The sequence below is a fragment of the Coturnix japonica genome, chromosome 4 (assembly GCF_001577835.2).
Source record: "Coturnix japonica isolate 7356 chromosome 4, Coturnix japonica 2.1, whole genome shotgun sequence".
Taxonomy (NCBI): domain Eukaryota; kingdom Metazoa; phylum Chordata; class Aves; order Galliformes; family Phasianidae; genus Coturnix; species Coturnix japonica.
The window spans coordinates 76,852,989-76,876,389 of NC_029519.1; the positions used below are offsets into that span (position 1 = coordinate 76,852,989).

Below are 23,401 nucleotides of genomic sequence, written 5' to 3' on the forward strand. Positions count from 1 at the left end.
GGGCTGTCCACCACCACGCCACCTCCGCTCTTAAATCTTCCTTTCCATCTCCCATATCCTCCTCCTCCTTTAGCATAGACCCACAGGCTCCTCATATGTTCTCCCCACATGTTTTGGGTGCTGGCATAATGCGGCAAGGAGGGGGCTGCTGCTGTTGGAGCTGTTGGCTTCAAGGAGATCAGCAATTTCTTGTGCTTTTCTTAAAGGCGTGCGGCAGCCTCACATCCACTCTCACAGAAGCAGCTGTCTCAATGAATATTTGCCCAAATCATTATGCTATCTAGCAGTTAGCCTGCAAAAAAAGGCCCAGCACCATTTGTATGGTAATGGAAGGCTTTCTCAGAAATGTTTTGGAAGCAATCAGCTAAACTAATAGGATTTTATGTAAACCAATCTCTTTCTTTAGATCGGGATTTTTTTTTTTTCTCCTTTTCCTGGAGAGGAGGGTAAGGGCTTTTTTAATAAATGCAAATTGATATTCCAATGAAAATGGAAATGAGAGAAGAAGTTCATTGCCAGGGTAAAATGCTGCGACTCCTCTCTCGCAGCAGCCTGGCTCATGATGCTCTGCACATCCCCCCACAGCCATGACGTGTTCCTCAGGTGCTGAGGCAAAGATCCTTCCTCCCACTTAAACCTTGCAGTCAGACATGGGCCGGGCTGGGCTACTCTTCAGCTACCAAAGCAGTGCTATGATGTTCCTCCGGTCTTGGACCTCTGCAGAGGGTCAGAGCAAGTGGTCCCAGCGAAGATGAATGGTGTGGGTTCATTGATTGGTTGTTGTTACTCATTTCTGTTGTGAATCAGCATCTGTTTTTTGTTGTTACACTGTTTGTTGTTAGGTGATACCAGCAAGGTATGCAGGCTGCAAAGGGGAAAGGTAAACTTGTCAGTGGGGCACGCAGTCCCTTGAAAAGTCCCTTCAGAATGTCATGGATGGGAGGTGAGGAGCTGAAGTAGTTTCCTACCAAGCTAAATGTGATCTTGTGCTATGCTGTGCTGTAAGGCAGCAGCTATGGAACATGGAAGATGTCTGCTTTCATCAGACAAGACAGAGGTGGCCAAGGAGATCAAGCCACGGTCAGTTCCATGTCACACCAGTGATGATCTGGATGTACGGCGCTGACTGCCAAGTGTCCTTAATAAAACTCCTGCCCTGTGTGCTCTGTGCTGGATGCTCAGTGAGTTATGAATGAATTCTGTCTGGAGTGGGGAACTGAGGTTCATTCAGACTCCTGAAGCACCTGGAGTTCTCTAGGAGGACATTTGTCCATGATGTGCTGGCTTGGATGTCAAAACTAGCATATTAAATAGGCATTAATTCAAATGTATTTTCAGATTTGAAACTACATTTAATGGCATGAACAACACGGGAAGAAAGAACATGTTTTCACAGTGTGATCTTTTTCTAACCTTCTTAATTTGAAGGCTGTCCCAAAAGCGCAGGGGGAGAGCAGGGCTCTTTGGTTTTCCCATTCCTAGTGAGATGCTTTCCATATACACTTCTTCACTTCCAGGTAACACAAATAACACTCGATTATTAAACCGGATATTTAAACTCTTACATGGTTTAAATGCTTAATGTGTTTGTCTGGACGACTTTAAGTTTATATGAATAAAGATTCTAAGAAGTCCTTCTTGAATTATAAAATCAAGTAACTTGTTTGCCCAACATCTCAATCCGGCCCTGGAGATACCATTAGAGAGGTCTTGGGAAGTTTGTTTAAGCAATTTAGTCTCTGGCAGGTCTTTAATTGCAATATTCAATAAAAATACTACTGAAGTTTCAAACTGCATCAGATTTTATATCTTCTTAGAGAGACAGTGTAATGAACGGAATATATCCAGAAAGCAATCCCATTACTGACAGGTAATGTTAAAAACAGCCTTAAAATTTAAGTTGATCAGAAACAGTCAATTGAAAATGTCTTTGATGGAAAATGCAGTTTCTGCAAAAAAAATAATATTCAACTTTGATTGGTAAAGTTGAAACAAAACCTTTTGCTGCAGTTTGGATCTGGCAGAGTAGAAGAAAACATATCTCTTAAAATGAATCCAAACTCTTTCAGGAGGAACTTCCTTTAGTTTTGTGCTTCTGTTGGCTTCTGTAAACTGTGGATCAGTGCCGCCAGTAAATGGGATATACCAGCAAGGTGGATGGGCATCCATTTCAGGAAGGAAGATGGAAGACACATCTGGAAACTGTGGGTTTTGCAACACTGAATGTCTTTAAAGGTAAATTTAATGCATTTCTTTCAGGTTGGCATGCAGTAGGTGCCTCACCTGGTGTCTGTCACTGCTGGTGGTGCAACAGATTGCTCCCTGCTGAAGGAATAACTTTGGGATATCTATATGGATGTCCTGCTACCATTAAGCACAAGGAGAGAAGATTTTCATCTAGAGAGGTAGCCAAATTAGTCAAGGAGGTACTGTGTCACCCTGGTGATTCAAAGGGAATCAAACATGGGAAATAATCTCAACATTTCAGACATAGTTTTGTGCAAGACAGAGGGACAGGAAAAATAATCTTGACCTTCTGTAGAAGTTTAAATGGAAACTTAAAGATACCAGGCATTCCTACAGGACGGAGAGGCTGCTTTTCAATGAAAGAATGGCACAGATCCTTTTGCTAACAACAAGATTCTCCGTCTTATTATCTTCATGGAATATTAAAGCAATGTAACACGTTGAAACAATATTGCAAAGGTTATGACTGCAATGTCTTTGACTCTAATTATGCCCTGCCTATCTCTCTTCTGCCAAAGCCTAAAGTTGCTCTCACCTCAGTAGCTCTAGTTCCCAGCCACCAGCCTCCTCCTACCATCAGTGGAGATAAAATCATGTCATCTCACAGCACTTAATTCTGTTCCTAGAGTGTACCTAATGAGTGTCCTGTTTGACCAGACTCCTCCATTACCAGTGTTGGTTTCAGGTGAGGTGAAGCCATTATGTTCCGTGGTTGTCTCTTTACCTCAACTACAGCTAATCAGAAGAGGGTCAAACAGACCTTTTAAAATACCCACACAGAAATTACTCAGTAAAGTGAAACATTTTCTAACACTTTCTTGCCTTTTTCTCTCCTAAAACAATTATTATCATCTCTTAATTGAGTTGTCACAGATTCCAAGGTGTGTTGATTACAGCTTTACGGGTTGTCATTTGTGCGCTAATCATGTCTCAATGACTTTCTCAGCTGTCTGGACTGAAGACTTTGCCTGTTTAAAATGTTTTGGAATCCATCCACTTTGGCTTTTCTCTGGATTTTTCATGGCATTGAAAAATGCAGTTGGACATTTATCCCACTTATTGGAGCCCTCAATTTTATTTCCATCTGGAATCACACACCAATACTTGTGGGGCAATTAACTTGGCTGAGGAAACTATTATGGAACTGGTCCTTTGAACTTACTGAATGTCTACTTAATAGGTAAGTTCCAGTTGATCACAGTTTCAAAATCTCTTTTCTTTTTGGGTTGCTTTTTTCTTTTAGGAACTCCAATTTTTGCTTAAACAGTTATTGACGATATTTATTACGCACATGGGGCTTATTCTGCCAGTCTCAAAGTGCTTCTCAAAAAGCAGGCAGATATAATTCAGTAGAACAGAAGGCAGTGACTTGATCCTGATGCCAGAAACCGGTGAATTATGTTGGACATCTGCCATGTGGATGGTTGTCATCCACTCTGCAAGGGTCTCCACAAGTGCCTTTCAGATGTTGTTTGCAGGACTGTCCAACTAGCTACGAAGAGTAGATGTATTAAGGGTGATTCCAGACTGGTTGGTAAGGATTGGGCTGGAAACTCCCCTGTGGGTCCTTATTTCCATTATGTCTCCCACCCGACTGGATCTGCTCAGAGGTTTTTAGGATGCTTGGAGCAGAGACCTGATGGCAATTCGTGAATCAGAACCAGGAGGGAGAGCTCATCCTTGTCTGCTCTGCAGGGCCACGAAGACCAGCAGGATATGAAACAACACTTCCATTGTCATTCTTCCAAGCCACTACATTGGAAATATTAATGGAGGTAAGCATTAAGTGCCAGTATATGTGTTATGTTCCCACTAGTGCTTTATTCCTTTAATGTCTTTTGTTTTACTGATATTGATAGCAGTGCTTCCAGGCAATGGGACTGGGGATTTTTTTTTTTTAGTGTCTCTAAATGAAGTAAGACTAGTATGGAGATTGCTGGTAAAACAGGCCGCCTGTAAGTGAGTAAAACTGCGATGCATGCCTAATCTCAAGTGCTTTTATGGCCATCAACACCAGAGGCTGTGTGTAATTGCTATTTTAAACACAGGTCAGAACTGGCGCTCAGGAGCTGTAGGTATCAGGGGCAGACACTTCAGTCCAGACTGTCTCTTCATGTTGCTCAAATATATATCTACTTACAGAACAGAAGAAGGCAAGGACCTGATGCAAATTGACTGCTACATATCCTGTTATGGGATACCTCTGCAGTGAAGCAATATTTGTCTCAGGGTTACTGGGCTATAGAGGCTCAGTGTAGAATTCAGGCAGCCTGTCTGTGGGCTTTGTTGCTTCTAAATTGTAGAAATGGACCCAAAGTGGCTGGACAAACTAATAACTGCTGATCCTACAGCACCTGTGTGTGTCAGAATTGCTGCTCCCTACAAGACTGTAAATGACTTTCTGCAGGGTCATATTAAGAAACACCTATTGCTAAGTAGAAATGTGAATTCTGTTTTCTCAAGTCATCAATATCACCAGAACCCCAGGACTGTCTGACCTCACTCAGTGCACGTAACACATTAGGCCATGATCCATATTAGGCCCCAGGGGATGACAGGAGAACACTGTATTGGCAGGTGCATTGTCATAGTCTATGAGAGCTGGGTCATATTTGGGAGGCTTTATAGAAAACGTGTCTGCTGTGGCTTTTCTTGCCTTTGATGCATTCATCCACCCCATCTGTTCTTTCCCTGAGGAAGAAACTTGCATGAATCATCTGATGACCATTTTTGCAAGAATCATTGGTGAGGCAGATACTCCAGTTTGCTGAGCAGTGCTGGTGCTGCAGGGATGTATCATTTCAGATTGCTGTCACTGTTTCATACGGCCACGGCTCTCTCTGCTGATGGGGGGTTATAGTAGTCATGAAACACTCTAACCTTTCCATGCACTTCCAGACTGACTCAGAAACCCTAAACACTAAAATCCACCCTGCGTGCTATTGACAGTGCAAGTTCCAGCTTAAATTGAAGCTTACATTTTGGAGTGGTTACTCAAACTGGCCTTCAGGGGCTGAGTGGATTGAGGGGTGAGAAGTAGAAGTGGTTTGGGGTTGTGTAAACTGTTCACAGAGGTCCCTTGAGTGTGGAATTGTCCCTTCTGCAGCCCGCTGTGCTCAATGAGAGCTGCTCCAGCTGGCCAGCAGGTGTGTGATAGCAATGACCTGGTTTGGGAGTGACCTCTGCTGACCCCCCTGGTGTGCCAAGAAAAAGATGGGCCCATATGTTCCAATGCACACTTGTGTACGGAAAGGTCATCTTCCAAGAGCCTGGGGACCAGGGATCCTAAAATACAGGTACAGAATGATTCTGGATATCCTTTTCCTATTTAATTATCCAGTTGTATTAGTTTTCACTAACAGTGAAAGCTGAATGCCTTACCAGGATCTAACTGCCTAAATATCCAGCAGATTGAGATCCAAGTCATATCTGAAGAGTAAAGCATTCCTACCTGACTTATGTGTCACTGGAAGTGTTAGCTTCTGTCTGAAGCAATAACATGTCCTATGGGCACTTGAAAATCCTACATGGGAAGTGATCTTTTATCGTACCTGTCCCTAGTTCTATGTAGCTGTGAGATGCCAGAAAAAATGCTGTATGATTACAAAGCCAGCTGAACATTCACTCTCGCTTATCACATTTCCATCAATAAACCTCCCAGTCAACTCGTTATCTGCAGCACATAAAACACAGCTCTGCCTCACCTTTCCCGCGTGAGAAATCTGTAAGTGTGAGTGCATAAAAGCGCCCTGCCAGGGCATCACTGAAAAGAATTTATGGGCTGCCTGCATATTCATTTAGCTACTCAAATAGCCTTAAACAAACATGTTAGTCCGTCTGTATCAGTTCTGCTTTTTGTGCTTGCACAGTTGAGGCTCTGTACACATGTTTGCTGTGGTGCATCAGTGTGGGGTATAGAGCATCCTGTAGTTCTCTTCTATGGGAACAGGGCCTGCCCCAGTTTTAGGGGTTCAGGGTACACTGCAGGCCTCGCTGTACATGTTTCCTACTACCCAATCTGGAGGAAAATTGCTCTGACAACTAATTTCTCCCATGGTCATTTTTTCCTACCAGACCTAGTCATCCTGAAATAGTACTGCCTTCAAGCCTCTGTACTTGCATTACCTGTGTAGAGTCAATGGGGACCAGGGGAAATCCACCTTCTTTGCCTCCTTCTCTGCTGGTGGAAGGAGGTTGTGTGTGGGCTGGGAAATAGAACAGGGTAACTGTGTTGTCTGTTGTGCCTTGGTGGCTTCTTTTGGACTTTTCTGCTGGACCTGCAGCACCAGAGGGGAAATGGGGGTCTGCTGTGGAACAAGAAGAGCCACTGCTAGCTAATGCATCATCTTGTCAGGCTGTTGCAAAAAAGGGTAAAAGATATTTCTGAGTCGTGTGATTCTTTGTCAGTGGAACAACTGAGTATGTTATTCTTGTGGTATAAATTAAAGCTTTGTGGCTTTAACTTGTAGCAAAGCCAGGCAGAAAGGTTTAAGTTCTCAGATAAGTCATGTTGTAAAACCTCAGAACTGAGCCAAGTAGCCACCTCGGTTCAAGCTCTGGAGGGGGAGCTGGAGTGCTCATCATCTGCGGTCTGTCTGTCTTTGCTGGCCCCAGCATTTCATTCATTTGCTTTGGACACATCAATGCTCGACAATCCTGCCCACCAACAGATAGCTCCAAAGCTTGTTTTGCCCATAGTACAGTGCTGTATTAAACTGATGTATTAAACTAAACTAAAGCCAGTGGGAAGCACATGCCTGCTGACATATTGAGTGTGCTTTAGGATTGTTTTCCTCTTGGCCTCCATGCCTCTAGCTGAAGTGGAGAACTGGAGTCTTATTTTCTGGAAGTCCATTTGGCCTTCACATCTGCAGACTCATCTCTGATCTTGAGTATTTAGTATGAAGGTACTTGCAAGTGCACCTGAATGCTGCTAGGCAGTGTGAACGGCCCTCTTCTGGTTGTTTTATAGAGATGTGTTATACTCTCAGGAGCACAAAGTAGAAGAGGGAAAGGTCCAAGGAGTGGGAACAGCCATGGATGGATGAGGCCCTTTGGAGGAGGCCATCTCCATAGTTTGTGCTGCTTGGCCAAGTGTGAGCATCTCAGCTCGTTGAGACTCCACACAAAGCAAGAACACCAAACCAGTCTGACTAAGGTACATTTTCCCCAGAACATAACTGAGGTCACGGACCTTCTTGGCATGAGATGTTACAGGGGTACACTCAGAAAGGCCTGTGAGAAATCTCCAGAAGGCCAGCCCATGGAGACGGCTCTGGGCCCAGATGCAGCCTCCTGCTTGAGCTGTTGCTAAATTCATGTTGCCAAAAACTTGGGAGTTAGGCCAAGAGTTACATCCTCTCCTTCCCTCTGCAAGTCACAAGACGCCAGGCTTGGGATTGACCTTTGGTCTGACGAACACTCAGGCCCCAACATTTGGGTTTACCTGGCAGCAAGTCCCAGTGATGCAAGCAAAAACTGTGAGGGATGTGACATTTGTTTGGATTGCCTTGGTTTGTGTCATTTTTCTTCTGTATATTGAGTTATACACCCTAGTGCTGCTCCCACAGTAGAACAGTCACACCCTGCTAGCATTTTTGTGGCCTGCAGATCTGTTTCCTTGATTCTTGCTCATATATGGTCATGAGACCGAGCAGTGACAGCTGGGGTTTGAGCAAGCAAGGAGTGATTTTCTGTACCTTCAGAGGAGTTTCAATTTCACAAAGTGCTGGCCTCCAAAGCACGTTTGAGAGATGAAGTCAGAATAGACTGCCCAAGCCAGAGGCATCTGAAATCACCAATCACTTGGAAAGCTGGCACTGAGGCCATCAGCAATAAACCACCCCTTGCATAAATGCTGCAGATAATTATTACCTGCATAAAAACATGATTTGTGAGTTTGCTTTCATCATTATGCAAATGAAAGTTAAGCCCTCACTTATGGTGTGATGGATTTTGCGTCATTTATCCTGTGTAACAGAACTGATTCATTCAAGTTTCCTGATGTTTTGCTATCGGTAAAGCCTGATTTGGCCTCTGTGATGGAAGAACTCATGGAGTAAATACAGTGCATCTCAGTGTGTACAATAGTGCAGTGTTTGTGCTTTTGAAAGCTCTTTTAGTTGGAGAGAAGTGAAACTCAACCCAGAGCAGAGGAGCTGAGGCCTCGTGGTGGCTACAGGGAGCTCTGCTCTCTGTGACAGCAATAGGGCCCAAGGGAATGGCATGGAGCTGTGTCAGAGGAGGGGCAGCTGGGGGTCAGGGAAAGGGTCTGCACCAGAGGATGGAATGGGCTGCCCAGGACAGTGGGCACAGCCCTGAGCTGCTGGAGCTCAAGGAGTATTTGGACAGCACTGTCAGACATATGGTCTGATTTGTAGATGGTCCTTTGTGGAGCCAGGAGTTGGACTCAGTAATCTCTATGGGTCCCTTCCAAATTGGGTTGTTCTGTGATTCTATGTGTTCTGTGATTCACAGCGCTGTTAACCCACGGCACTGTGGAGGAGAGTACACCATCTGCAAACAGAAGTACCCCCAGGTACCATCTGCTGCCACTCTGTAAGCAGCACGCTTGGTGTCCTCTGGGATTCTTCTCACTGGTTGCTGCACTCACAGGGCTGGAGAAATCAGAAAGAACATCTGTCAGACACTCTGCTCTATGGATTACAGTATGTAAAGGAGGGCTATAAGAAAGAAGGAGGCAGTCTCTTTAGTAGAGTCTGTTGTGATAGGACATGGAGAAATGGTTTCAAGCTAAAAGAGGGGGCATTTAGGTTGCATATAAGGAAAAAGCTTTTTTATGATAAGGGTATTGAGGCACTGGCACAGGTTGCCCAGAGAGGAGGTGGAGACACTCAAGGTCAGCCTGGAGGGGCTCTGAGCACCTGATGGAGCTGTCAGTGTCCCAGTTCATTGCAGGGGAGTGGGACTAGGTGGCCTTTATGGGTCCTTTCTCAAGTCTATGGTTCTGTCATGTCATGAGCATATATCATAGAATGATAGAATCATAGAATTCTATATTGCACACCTGATGTGGATTCCATAGAGAAAATCTCGAGTTCCCTATGGGAAGTGCAGGGCCTTCAAGGCACACAGCATGTCCTTCCATCACAGAGCAGATTTCCCCTCCCTGTCCATCCACGGTTCATCTTTTGGAATGGCATCTCATCCTTCTGAATGCACACCTGGATGCCCACTCTGTCAGCATATCTGAGAGCCCAAGAAGCATAAGATCACCCAAGGGAGGTGCAGGTGCTGTAGTAGTATTCACTATTTGTACTAGAAAATACCATTCCCAGCCGCAAGTCGGTGCAGCTCTGCTCTGGCAGCATTTGCAACACTCCAGTCAATTCACTGGTGCTGTTTGTTTGAACGAGGAGCTCTTTTGTTGCTCTATCAAAGTCTCGCTGACATAGCCTGCAGCTATGAACAAATGTTGTGTGGCTGCAAGCTGGAGCATCGAAGAGACAGGAAGCATGTTCAATATTGATAAAGAGCAGAACAAGGGCTTGTTTAAATTGTGCACAGACAACTTTTCCATAATTAAAGGAGCAACAGACACAGTCCCTTGCCTACAAATGAAGTGACTAACAAAAGCAGGAGAAGCAGATGATGTGTAGCATCATGAAGGGGATGAGAGATAGACTCCTGAGCATGGGCTCTGCATGCCACTCATCCCCACATCCCGCTGGCATCTCGGAAGTGGAAGTCTTGTGCAAAGTCCTCAGTCATTAAGCAGTAAATGCCTTGAGCACTAATTGGATGTGCAGCCCCCTTGTATGAGGCCCTGTACAACCCTGAGGGCTCTTGTTTGTGCTGGGATGATTCAGCCTGCAGTTGGTGCACGTGGAGTAAGGCACCACATCAGTCTTTGTACATGTCCTGGGTTTCTTCCTGGGAAATGTGTGCCTGTGAAGTGTCTGATGCTGTGCATTAGTACTTAATAAGTATTATGGCTAGTGAAAAAGGGGGCCAGGAAACTAAAGGGAGATGTAGCTTGTTGCTTGCTGGGTAGCATTTGCTTGTTGTATTTCTGTGTGCCCAAAGCACATAGGTCTCTATCACAGCATTAGGGTTGTGCCCACTTGCTATTGGGCTCTTCCAGATTCCACTTAAGAACACGGAGCTGTTACTTACTCTCTTCTTTCTAAGTTTTGGGTGCTTTTCACCAAGCAGAAAAAGCACTTGCACAACGTAAACACATCTCTCTGCAGCGGATCTCTTGAAGCTGTGATCCTGTTCTACAGACCAAATGGATACACACGTCTTACCCTCAAGTTCCCCTGAAGTTGTGGGGTTTTGTTTCTATGTTCTTCTAGTCTTGGGGCATATGAGCACATGGATTTGCTCAGAGGATGGGGCCAACCTTCTTGCCATGTAGATCTCATCTCATGCTGTTTAAAATGGGCACATCCACCCAGGTCTGTGCCAAGGTTGTAATTTAGCAGCTGGCATCTTTAAATGTGCTTGCAAGTGGGATCGATTTTTTTTTAATCATTTATGTTTAATTATTCTTTCCAGCAAACTCTCTCATGTTTTATTGCTAGCAAGTTTCTAAAGAACATTTTCGAGCTTGAACAAAAAAGCACAATGTCATCTGGCAAAAAAAGAACTTGGAACGATTAATTGGGAGACTTCTCCCATGCCTGGAGCTCTTTGACATGTTGAGGGTTGGATTAAGGGAATTATTTCAAAGGAACATCAGTTTGTGTTGCTTGACCCTGCCCTGATAGAAAAGGGGTCCAGGAGGTGATGAAGTTGTCTCTGACCAGAAGCTCAGGTTGCCTCATGTCTCCCTGGTTCTAAAGCATGTGTTGCCTTTCTCTTGTTCTGGAAGAAGTGCATTCTTCAGGACTGCTGTTGTATGTGAAGAAGGCAAACCACAGGCTTGCAGAGGTTTTTGGCACCCCTTCAATTTCTCATTTAGTAATTAGCATTTAATTGTTGCTCAGTATAGTCACCTTTTCTGAACTCTCCATTTACCTGGTGTACGGAGAGAACAACCATTAAAGACTCATCTGATTTCAGCTGCCTGATAGAAGCCATTCCTTTCCATTTTTGAGGTTATTCAGGTTGGAGGTCTCTAGTCCCGCCTCCTGCTCAAAACAAGGTCAGCTCTGAGATCAGAATAGATTATTGTACGTGGTATGTTAAAGAATGTGTTTTTGTCACAAATGCTTTCTTTCATCCTGACACAAACCTGCTTGGTTTTTTCATGCCTCCCCATGCACGCCCATATACAGGGATGGAAAGATAGAGCAGGATCCTTGCTTTCATTGTACCATCCCCATAGACTGTGCATTATGGCATTTTGTTTATGAATGGCTTTGGATATCAATGGGCTCAGTTGCAACAGGCACAACTGTATCAGCCTCCATGCATTGAGAAATGAAAAATGACGGATGCCAACCCCTCCTTCACCATTCAAAACGTGAAGGAAGATGATGCTGGTAATTGGGTGTTTGCTGTCTGAAGGAGGAAGTTTGTAATTCATTGCTGTTGCTGACACGATGCCTCTATAAACCCCAAGCCATGATTTATCTCAGCCATTTAATATCTGTGTGAACGGACAGAATGGCATATTCAGGATGAGCCATTATGATCTGTCGGTTCAGGAATACAGAGCATTTTATAATACTGGGTGAGTGTTTTTTATTTCAAATGAAGGAAATTAATGGCTAAATTCTGCACAGAAATAATGTTGCATGCGTGATGTGGAACACTGAAGGACAGTGCTGCATGAAAGCTGAAATTGTCTTTCTGTTTCAGCATGGTATCTGTTTTCTCTTAATCACAGGAATGAAGGACTAGAGTTTCAGCCTTAACTGTTAATTTCCTGTCTATTGTCTATTCAAACAAGATCCTGCTGTATCTGTTATAATAAACACATTTAGAGACAGGGCTGAAACCTGGGTCTGTCCTCTACCCCTTTCCAAGGGCAGCTAACTCCTGCAATCTGGGCCAGTCTTTGCAGTGCTCCAAAAGAAAGAGGGGAAGTATATTTAAAAAAATGAGGGCTGAAACACTGATGAAAGAGAAATAGCACCGAGCTGAAAGGACAGGGAATAGGCTTTGGCATGATGTTAGGAGTGGCTGGTGGAGATACAGGTGGGAGAATGATGTCCACATGCAAGAGACCATGGAAGGGGGCAATGATTTAGCCCAGCCCTTGCCCTTGCCCCACACTAATAGGAGCAGTTAGTGGTAGAGCAAGAGAGGAATATTTAGGTCAAATTGTTAAAATTAAAAAAGAATAAATTGAGAGTGACATCTATTGTCTGTTTCTGACAAGAACTTTTTCTGCCTTGTGGTTAGTAGATACTTTAGAAGACTTCATTTTAAAATAGCGCTGGTTTTTGGTCTGTCACAGCTACCTTTACTCTTACCAGTCACAGAAAGCTTGTGGGAGGGGATCATTTACTTGTAAAAGAGCTAAATAAATGTACACAGCTTGATGTGATTCTCCTCCACCCCTTTTATAAGCTTACGATTCTGGAAAAAGGAACAGTGATCTTATAAGAATCTGAAACTGTGATGTTGAAGCTCTTGAATTATTCATATGATCTTATTCAATGCACTGTGATTATTTCTGATGCTTCAGACTCCTGGATAGCTTTTGATGCCTGTATTATTTCTATGTAAATTCCAGCCATTAGCTGGTTATATCAATAAGGTTCAGATTGAATCATGCCTCCCCTGCAAATTAATGCAGACTTGACAAATGCAAAAGAAGATCCAAACTCTTCAACCAAAGGCTGTTGGATGTGATTTTAGAATAAAAACATGTATGTACATTATCTCAAGCTTTAGAAGTTGCTATCTGAAAACATTGTTTTATATAGGGGGACTTTCAGCAGATTGGCACGCACAGAAGTGTGTTTAACTGCAAGCTTTGAAAGCTTTTAAGCTGTACAGATAGAGTCCAAGTTCTGCCACGAACTTGGGATATTCTGTGCTTCTAAGACCTAATTTGGGATCATTGAGTCCAACTCCTAAAGAGAGCTGGCCTTAAAATGGGACTTGGCAGCTTCCAGCTGGAGGCCAGCAGATGTTAGACCAACTATTTACTTACTGTCACTAGATCTAATCAAACCACAAAAACTGTTTTCAAATAATGTTAAAGATCAGATTTAAACTCATGATAGCAAGAAAATCAGGAGAAGGTTGAAATTGTCTCTCTAATTCACCCCTGCATGCCTTTGGGCTGTCTTCTGCACAAGAGACATGTGTCATTGATTAAAGGCTACCCAGCTCGGAGGCCCACAGGGAGCAGCGTGGCACTGAAGGCTGAATTCCCATGTCATTGTGCTTTAGAGACTGCTGTATATTATTTCATTTCACAGTAGTTTTTTCTTGGGAATACTATTTTTGTAATTACTCCAGAATATTTTATTATTATTTCTAATTGCTTTTCTCAGCAGAAGACGTGACTGGCTTCAGTGGGTGGAAGGTTTTCTGGGCAGAGAAGTACCTGCAAATCTTAGTCACACCATTCATTCCCCTAAAGACATGATGAAATTTGTTTAATTACTAATGAAAACTTACTTCTGGGCTGGCCCCTAAATGGGAAATGCTGTTATGGGAAGCAAAGGAAATCTAATTTTCTGTGCTGTTATCCACTGCACCTTTGCATGAATCCAGGATTTGGACTTCACGATCCTTATGGGTTACTTGGGATATTATATGATTCTATGTTTGAGAAGCAAAGTATGCACCATCAGGAAGAGCAGTTTTGACCTCTCATAAGAAATAGGACGTCAGGAAAATCTACGCATGAATCTGGCCTCCTCCAAAGTAGAAAGAGATGTTTGGATCCATGTTTGCTGCAGAGGTGGCTGAGCCAGAGACTCTCAGAAGCCTGCTCTCCCTTTAAAGTGTGCCATCCTATTCCATTGCTCCCACTCCACCTCCCTGCCTTTTAACCAGATATTTAAATCTCCCCATCAGTATAAGCTCCTTCCCTGTGCTTTACACATCATTGTGCTGTTGACAGGTGTGTAATCAGAAACATGGGGTGGTACAGGAAAAGTTGGCTGCAAGTCAGAGCATTTTCTATTTAAGCTGTTTTTTAAGGCTTAAACATAGCAAATGCTCTACAGCCTGTGGAAGATGGGGCCTTGAGCTGTCTCAGATTAGTTTAGGGTGTATCCTCAAATCTCAGATGGTTGCCTGAACCAGAGGTGACTGAGGAAAGGGAGTCACTATCAGCTGTGTCAGGATTCGCTCAAGAGACATGTGTTTGATGTGTAAATGGTGGGTCAGGGTCACTGGATCCAGCTGTACACATTGCAGGGAAGGAAGGACAGATAGGACACTGAAGGGCAAGTTTGTGGTGGATTGATGGTTGGACTCAATCTCAGTGGTCTTTTCCAACCTTAACAGTTCTATGATTTTATGGAGGAGGGGGGTTTAATCTAGTTCTTCCCTTAGTATTCTCCCATAGTTAGTGCTGGCAGCTCTGTCTGCAAGGGCTTGGGCCTGTTGCCTTCAATATCTGTCATTTACCATCCCCTTCCAGGGAAATGACCACAGGCATCCCCAGCCTACTGGACCACATTGTGCTGTGGGGCTTGAGATGTGACACAAAAGCTTATATTCCCCCAGCGTGGACTTCCCAAGCTTGTCTCACCTCCTGCCCTTTTTTACCCCTGCTCGCGGCTGCTTGGAAACAGGCTCCTGTATTTCTTTGGTCCAACAGTGAAAAAAAATATTGGCTGCAAAGCTGAATCTCACAATCTGGTCTGCAGGCCAGCAAGCCTTGGCTGGCTTCCAACCACAGGATCCTTCAGATTGAGGGGATTTTCTGTTGAGGGCGTTCTTGCTGCCTCTCCAAATACTGAGAGAGATGCATTTGAAGAGTGGTTCTTGCTCATAATTACCCCAAAAGGAGAGGGAGAAAAAAAGCTGTACTTTCCTTCCGAGGCTGCTTCTGAGCCCTGCAGAAGGCTGGAGGCTGAGATCAGCCCTTGGATCCATGCCCAGAAGTAACTGGCCATTGGTGTGCCTACAGTGATTTGGGGCTCGTCTGTCCAGCCAAAAGGGCAGCTGTTGCCTGTATTTCCACAGGCCAGAGAGTGAAATGTCTAAATAGACAAAGAATTTATAAAAAGGAGATCTTTTTCTCGGTGTATTTCTAGACATGTTGAAGAGAAGACCTAACAAATCCATCCTTGCCAATGTGATTGTTTTCATTATTTTATGGATATCTGAAATGACTCTATTAATTTTTTTCTCTCAAACATCACAAGGAAAAGGCTTCAAATGGGGACTCATATTGAGGGGATGAGTAAAGAATTGCATTTTTGGAGCATTTCAGGTGCTGCAGTTGAATCTGATGATGGGCTAAATTTTGATGGGCGTCAGCTTTTCATCATGTCCAGGTGGTTCCTTTCCAGTTCTTCCAAAAGGCATCGCCCGTCCCACCAGCTGTAAGAGGTCTTGGTCCTCTCTCTGCATCATCAGGATGAGACATGACCATGTGCATTCTCAGCCTGAGGCAACAGTGTGGTCTGGCAGCCAGGAGGATAAAGTGCATTTTTGGGTGCATCAAATGGCCAACAGATCAGAAAAAGTAATTCTCCCCCTGTGTTTAGTATTGATGCAGCCTTAGCTTGAATATTGCATGATCATGGTAATCTTTGAATGTCACTTCCAAATAACTGTTCTGTTCTATTCTATTCTATTCTATTCTATTCTATTCTATTCTATTCTATTCTATTCTATTCTATTCTATTCTATTCTATTCTATTCTATTCTGTTCTATCCTATCCTATCCTATCCTATCCTATCCTATCCTATCCTATCCTATCCTATCCTATACTTTTTCCATTCTATTCTATTTCTTTTCCATTCTGTTCTGTCTTGTTCCACTCCTTTCCATTCAGTTCCCAACATGGTCAATGCCACAGGCAGAGAAGGATGAGCAAGAATCCAGAGGGTTGCTCTTTTTCATTTTTACATCTGGATTTTGTCTTTCTAGGAATGGAACCTCAATGAGAAGCTGCTTAGCTGCTGGGCAGACTGCAAGTCCCACTCCCTTGTGAAGCTGTTGAATCTCTATCACTTTCCCTAATCAAGTGGTGGCAGCAGTTCCAGGAAAAGCAGGCTGGTGCAAACTAGTGTAGAAGAAGAGGTTTGTTTCAGTTCTGATTTCGATGCTGAGTCTTTCCGGTTTATGCTAAGCATGGGAGATGCTGTTCAAAAACATTGTTGTGCAAATAGCTATGTCTGGGTGTTGGATCAATGCTTGGAAGTCAGAGACTTATTTGGACAGGTTTTACACTCTGAAATTCTGCCTTTTGGGGTTAAAGGGCCCATATGTGTCCCTAAGCAAGTGCTTAATATTTCTTTGTGCCTAATCCTCAATGGCACCTTGGAATAGATCCAGATGTGCTCCTTTTCTGTGGTGGCTTTATTGTATAACAAGTGTTAAGAAGTTTAAGGTGAAAAACTTCCTTTGTCCACAGAAAAACTGAACCATGTACTGTTCAAAGAGGGCTGGTGCTACTCGAGGAGAGGTGTCATGCTCTTGCTTTCTGCGTTGGCTGCACTATCAAGATCATTATTTTAATTAATGAAAGTAATCAGAGGAATGAAACCTTCTGTTTGAGAAAACATTGCTTACTGAATTGAGAGTCAGAAAAATTTCTTATTATTTTGGATAGAAGCAAACTCCTGGGCTCTCTGAAGCTATGAGTTGCTTGAACCATGGCACATGCTGCTAGAAACTCTTTGTATTTGTCTTAGAGTTTCCCCTTTAAACTGCTGTTTCTTCTTACTCCGCACCCACTGTTGGTTCATCTGTATATTCAACTTTGCTACTATTCAAATAATGGGTGACTGTTACAATTACTGGATAATTTCTGAAATCTAGAACTTCAGGACTTCCTTTTCGGAAGGGGAAGGTGGATTGATCAAGTTGAAAGCAATGGGATTTAGGAAGATGGATGTTAATAAACTCCAATCTGGTAAATAAGATTTCCTATGGAAGGCAAAGGGAAATGTAAAATAAAGTTGTCAGTTCCTCGGAGTAAGCAAAGGGCACAACACAACCTCTCCAAGTGCAAGAATAAAAACTCAATAGGTGCCACGCTGGGTAAATCATGATTTTTTTCTGTAGTTTGAGCATCAAACAAACACATAAGAAAAAAGAAAGGGTCAGGTTTCTACGAACAAATTTGGAAGAGCAGCACAAGCATTCAGGGATCAAACCAGAAAGACTGAGGCACAAAATGAGACTTCAAAGATAAGCAGAAATAATTCTGTAAGAACTGTTAGTAGGATGAGAAAGATCAAAGAGGAGTTTGGCTTGCTACTCAATGGAGAATGAAATCTGTCTGCAGTTAATTACAATAAGCATAAAATGTATTGGGGAAGGAGCAATACATATGTATTTTCCCCAGTGTGTCTTGGGAATTACAGTCCTGTCTGGTTAAAAACAGTTTTGAGAGGAAAAAATTTCAACCAAAACAAATTGTTCGACTGCAAAAAGAAATAATAAAAGTCAATTGTAAAGGAGTTGTGTTTAGCCATTTTAAATTCCTTTACCACAAAATAAACTGTGGATTAGACCAGGGAGGAACAAAGGTCACAGATTTTGAGTTTAGGATTTCAGCTGGCAGGATATTTACATAAGCAAGTTTAGGAATGTATGTGTGGAGGAAGGTAATGTAATATGAGTGTTATGGTATGGATTGCATACCATCAATGGAGCAGCCCTCAGTAGCTTGTTGCCAAAGGGCTGCATCCAAAGATCATGGTCAACAGGCTGAGGGAGGTGATCCTGCCCCTCTCATCTGTGCTGGTGTGACCTCACCTGGAGCAGTGTCCAGATGTCCTCAGTACAGGAGAGACATGGAGCTGCTGGAACACAGAGGAGGGCCAGAAAAATGATCCAAGAGGTGGAACACTTGTCCTATGAGGACAGACTGAGAGCAGAGGCTGTTCAGCCTGGAGAAGAAAAGGCTCTAGGCGGACCTGAGAGCAACCTTTCAGTATCTAAAGGGGTGCTATAAGAAAGAAGGAAGCAGGCTTTTTAGCAGGGTCTGTTGCGATAGTACAAGGGGAAGTGGTTTCAAACTAAAAGAATTTAGATTTAGCTTTAGATTGGATATAAGTAAGTTTTTTACATTAAGGGTGGTGAGGCACTGACTCAGGTTGCCCAGAAAAGTGTTGGAGGCCCCATCCCTTGGGACATCCAAGGACAAGTTGGATGGAAATCTGAGCAACCTGATTGAGCCATAGGTGAGTTGGATTAAATAAGCTTTAAAGGTTCCTTCCAACTCTAAAGATTCTATGATTCTATGAAGTACCATTAAGGATTCCTGTGTTGTCAATCCTGAAATCTGTTCTGTTTGGTGTTTCATTAATGATGTTGGACATTCAGCTGGAAGTCTGCATGGTAACTTTGCACAGATCTAGAGCTGAGGATCACTGCAATCATGTTGGAAAGAGGAGTTAAATTTGCGTGATAAACTGAAGAAATATCTGAAAAATGAGGCTAAATTCATCAAGGAAAAAGCTTGAAGTACTGTTAGGCAGGAACACTTTACTATGTAAATCAGCTGGGAAAAAAAAAAAAGACTAGTAAGATGTTCTCCAGAGGAACATCTTTGCGTTAAAAGGTTGAAAAATGAACTGTGATTAGGCAGTGGTGTGCTGCTGTGAGAAAGTCAAACATCCCACTGTCAGGTTCCAACAGGAATGTGCTCTGCTCAGCACTGGAATATGATGTCCGTGTTTGATCAGTGAGTTTTGAAGAGAGTTGTGGATGGCCAGGACAGAGTTCATTGTCCTCTTTTAATAACAGTTGTGGGCATTTTTTTTAAACCTATGAATAAAAGTGGAAGGATATTTGATTATATAGTGGTGGGAAAGAAAGAGTGAAGCAAGGCCTTCCAGTACATAAAAAAGCCATTTTAAAGAGTATTTGTGGTGGTTAGAAGAAACAATGATGTGCTTAAATTAATGGAAGAGAAATTTAAACCAGGTGCTAGGAAACCTCTTGAAGGATGAGGACAATAAAACACTGGAATAGATTCATTGGAGAGGTTGTGAAGTTTCCATGACTGAAGGATCTTTAGGAATACATTGGACAAGTATCTCTCAGAAATGACATAAACTCATACTGCCTTTGAGTACAGGTGTCTTTCATTCCTGACAGGGTTACTGCTCAATGGCTCTGTGCAAATCTAGAGATGCAAGTGACTTACTGGGAGAAATTCTCCTTGCTGAGCCATTCTCTGCTTCCTGAGAGGGGAGTGTTTAGCATAATTCAGTTGGTTTATTGCTTCTCACTTATGTGCAATTAAATACTGGAGGTGAGTGGGGGGAGGGCACTTGTCAGACCCAGCTTCAGGAAAGCTTGGCTCCAGCTGATTAAGAATGCCATGGTTTGGATGTACATTTTCAGTTAAGGCAACATGATGCTGTTAATCACTCTACCTCTCCTGCTTGCTACATGCTTCTCTAAGTATGTTGTCTTTCTTGGAGAGAGCCTGGGGAGCTGTAAATCTCCAAAGAAATTCTCCATATGCTGATGATTTTCAGGGAACACTGCCATACATAATTTCTGATAGGAATTCAAAGAATAGAGAATTAATTTACTTTGGGTCCTTGATTATTCTGTCTTCCAGTAAGAAGAGTATTGGCATCAGGCTGAAAGTTAAACGAGACACCAGTTTCCCTTTTCTTTCTCTCTGATCTTCTCGTTCACAACAGTACTGTTTGAGTCAGAAAGCAATGCAGATGGGATGTACCAGAAAATCTGTATTGAGCTGCTGAAGTAATCTCTTTATTCCAGGAGCTTCTAATGAGTAATGAGGCCATGTTTCATATAACTCCAGTTAACATGGCAACATATGACTGTGCATCCATCTACAAACAGAGAGGCTTTAATAGCACACGAGCAAATTGCCTCATGCATTTTTCTCTGTGAAACAGCAGACTTCTCTTAGGAGGCATAAAAGGCAAGAGCCCTGTGAACTGCTGAAAACTGCCATAAAGCAGGGAGGGGGGGGATGAATTAATCAAGGTCACGACGCTTGAAAATATTTAGATTCATGATGTTTTGGTCCAAAGCATATCATCAGATCATGAAAAATCACAACCCTGGCCATCGACCCTCACCCAATGCATTTTTTTTCCACTGCTTCTGTTTGATTTCAGAGCAGTGTTTGCCTTCATGAGGGTGCAGAAGGAGGCAGAATTCACCACATGACTGGGAAACTTGTTCCAGCTGCTTGAGGACACGTGTTTATAATGATGATGATTAGTTTGATTTGACTTGTCTTCAGATTCTGAGCATTGAATCTTGCTATGTTGCATTTTCCCTTGCTTGTTTACAGACTGTACCAATGCTGGAGCAACATAGGCTGCTATAGCAAATGATGAGCTTAAATTCTGTGTGTTTGCTTTTGGAAAAAGGCTTAATTAAGGCAATGGAGCACCATCTGAGAACACAGCTTAACTGTTGTTAGCCTTGAAGGATACAACAGTCTGCTTACAGAAACAGTCCCTTCCTGCATGGTAATGCTTCATTGGTGTAGTAATTTGTTGCAGGGATTGGGAAGCTCTCTAGATAGCAGATTTGTGCCATGCTTCAGTCCTCCCAGGAATAAAAGCTCCAACATTCATAGATGGTCCCTCTTTAAATATCCTTATTCTGTTCTAACTTTAGTAAATCTTTCTTTTCTCTTCTCTCTCTCTCTCCTTCTCTTTCTCCTTCTTTCCTCTTCCCCATCCCACCACCCTCAACCCTTCCACTCTCCTCTCCTCCCCTCTTCTCCTTTTTCATAGACTTTTGGAAGGAATTTTGTGTCACAGCTCAATCTGTCAAACCTGATCTAGCTTCAAACACTAGGTATGCAACTAAAGTACAACCACAAAGAGACGAACCATAAAAATTAGCCACATCTGAAGTTCAGACATTAAGCAAAGTTTATTCAAAGTCAGAGGATAAATAATATGGCCAACTATATTCAGCAAATATGACAGCACCTTTAAAGACAAATCAACCTGTGGGCTGCTATCAAAGACAGTACAGAATTTATAAGTACACTAACAGAGATCGCAGTGACCTCTTAGCTCTGTTAGAAGATACTTAGATAAAATTTAAAAGGGCTGCAGTATTTAACTCTTCATTAAATGTATAAAACATGTGACTTGCCTTTGCCCAACTGGAGACTGCAATGCTAATCAGTTAACTGCATGAACATAGTCCCTATGGAGTCACACAGATAATTTGGAGCTGTGTCATTTCAAACTAAGGATAAATACAGCTTTGTGTAAAATGAGTTCTTGTTCCAGCAATAATTGCTGGTGTGCTGTACAAGATGGTCTTGAATCTCCTGATCTTATTCCCAGAGCAATAAGTGATGCAGATTTCCATAAAGGGGCAGTGCATCTACTAGTGGAGTCAATCATTCTGTAGAGATGTTGGCACAAGAAATCAAATTACTCTAGTAGTTAGAGAATTTTTTTATAGTAAACAGTTAGTGGAAAAAGAATATATACACAGTTTATATTGCACTTCCATTCTTTAGAGTACCAGTAAAAAACGTTTGTCAATATGAGTAGAATAGTCTGTGGTTATTTTTATGCTGTAGACAATGTTAACATTTCAGAAGAAATCTTTTCTTATTGAAAGGATCTGTATGTGTTTGTGGTTTCTGTTCTCTGTGCTCATAACAAACATGTTTTTATAAGTCTCAAAGTTCATATATGCAAATCTAGGTTCACCAAGGATGTATATAGAAAAAAATAGAATCTCGCTTACACTGTGTGTCTTGACTTCCTTGTCAGAGGGTGTAAGAAGTATTATAGTGCATGAAAAGCCTGATCTGTTTGTGGGTAAGCAAGGAACATATTGAAAATTTAACCTTTAAAATGATTGTTAAGTAATTAATACTTTTTAAATAGTAGCATTAGGAAAGTCTATGAATTAAGAAAGAAATTCTGACTGGTTAATCCAGTCAATCTATGAAGAACTCCATGCTTCAAAATTATTGGATGGGAATTTTATGTAAGGGAAGTTTGATAAAGTGGGTTCTGACAGATCCCAGACAAAAGTAAATTCTTTCCACAACAGAGGGAAAAACTGAAGGCCTGACCTGACAGAAGATTTCTTTATAATAAAGACAGAAGTCAATATATTTTGGATATGAGATCTGCTATGGAACCTTCTAAGTTCGAATCAGATACATCACTGCTTTCCTGTCTAATCAGGTGAACCTCTGTTCTGTTCTAATTCTGGGCAGTAGGGCCAAGAAGATTTTTTTCAACATGTTCCTTCATCAGTCCTTTTAGTTATCACGAATTAGAAAAATTGAAGACAAAAATCTCTTGCCTACAACACTTCGGGCTAGAAGAATCTATTCTTCAAGGTAAACATCACCAAAAGCCATAAAAATGTGATGAGGACAAAATTCAGATGATGACTTATTCTTTTCTAGTTTGGAGTCTCTCCAGAAGTATTGAAATTAAAGCTGGTTGCCAGTGTGTGTTATGGCAAAAAGCAGCTAATCAGTGAGTAAGACAGTGAATGCATTTAGTGTGACAGCACCACTTGAGGCATTTTCAGCTCTCTGAAGAGTGTTAAGTCAAGATTGTATCAACCTTTTAAATCATAGGCAAACTGGCAAAACATTCCCATAACCTGCCAGAATAACCCTTTTGTCTCCAGCTAAAAAACACCTAAACCATTTTCTGTCAAAAGTAACCATGACGCAAATGGTTTGTCTTGCATGTAACCAAGGCAAGAAAACATTAACCAGCTGGTCCCCATTCGTAAGCATCTGTAACCATCTGGAGTGAGCCCCAGACCACAGCGCAGCGGCTCAGTGTGGGACGAGGCATGACTCAGTTTGTGTCTGCCAGAATCAACATTCACTGACTGGAACGTGTTCAGACCCTCCTTTTAACAATTCTCCAAATGGTCTTTACCAGGCATTAATGTAACCTTATTTCCACGAGCCAAATGGGAGTTGTATGGTTCTGGCTGGCAAGGGATGGCGTTGGGTGGTCCTGTGGTGTAGGTGGTCTTGGCACGTGGATTTCAGTTCTCAAAAGCAGTGATCCTGGGATCCTTTCTGCACAGCACAATGGCTGTTCTTGCTAAGGTTGGGTGATTACTGACATTGTGGGTCAGAAATGAGAG

At 42.5% G+C, this 23,401-nt stretch overlaps 1 long non-coding RNA gene across 1 annotated transcript in view; it reads left to right on the plus strand.

Annotated features, from left to right (window-relative positions):
* Positions 1-2,237: 2,237 nt before the first annotated feature.
* The window catches only part of LOC107313883, a 39,956-nt gene continuing 18,792 nt past the window's right edge, over positions 2,238-23,401 (plus strand). The window contains exons 1-2 of the long non-coding RNA XR_004306877.1: positions 2,238-3,427; positions 3,943-4,022. This is a non-coding gene — a long non-coding RNA (uncharacterized LOC107313883). The remainder of the gene's footprint in view (positions 3,428-3,942; positions 4,023-23,401) is intronic.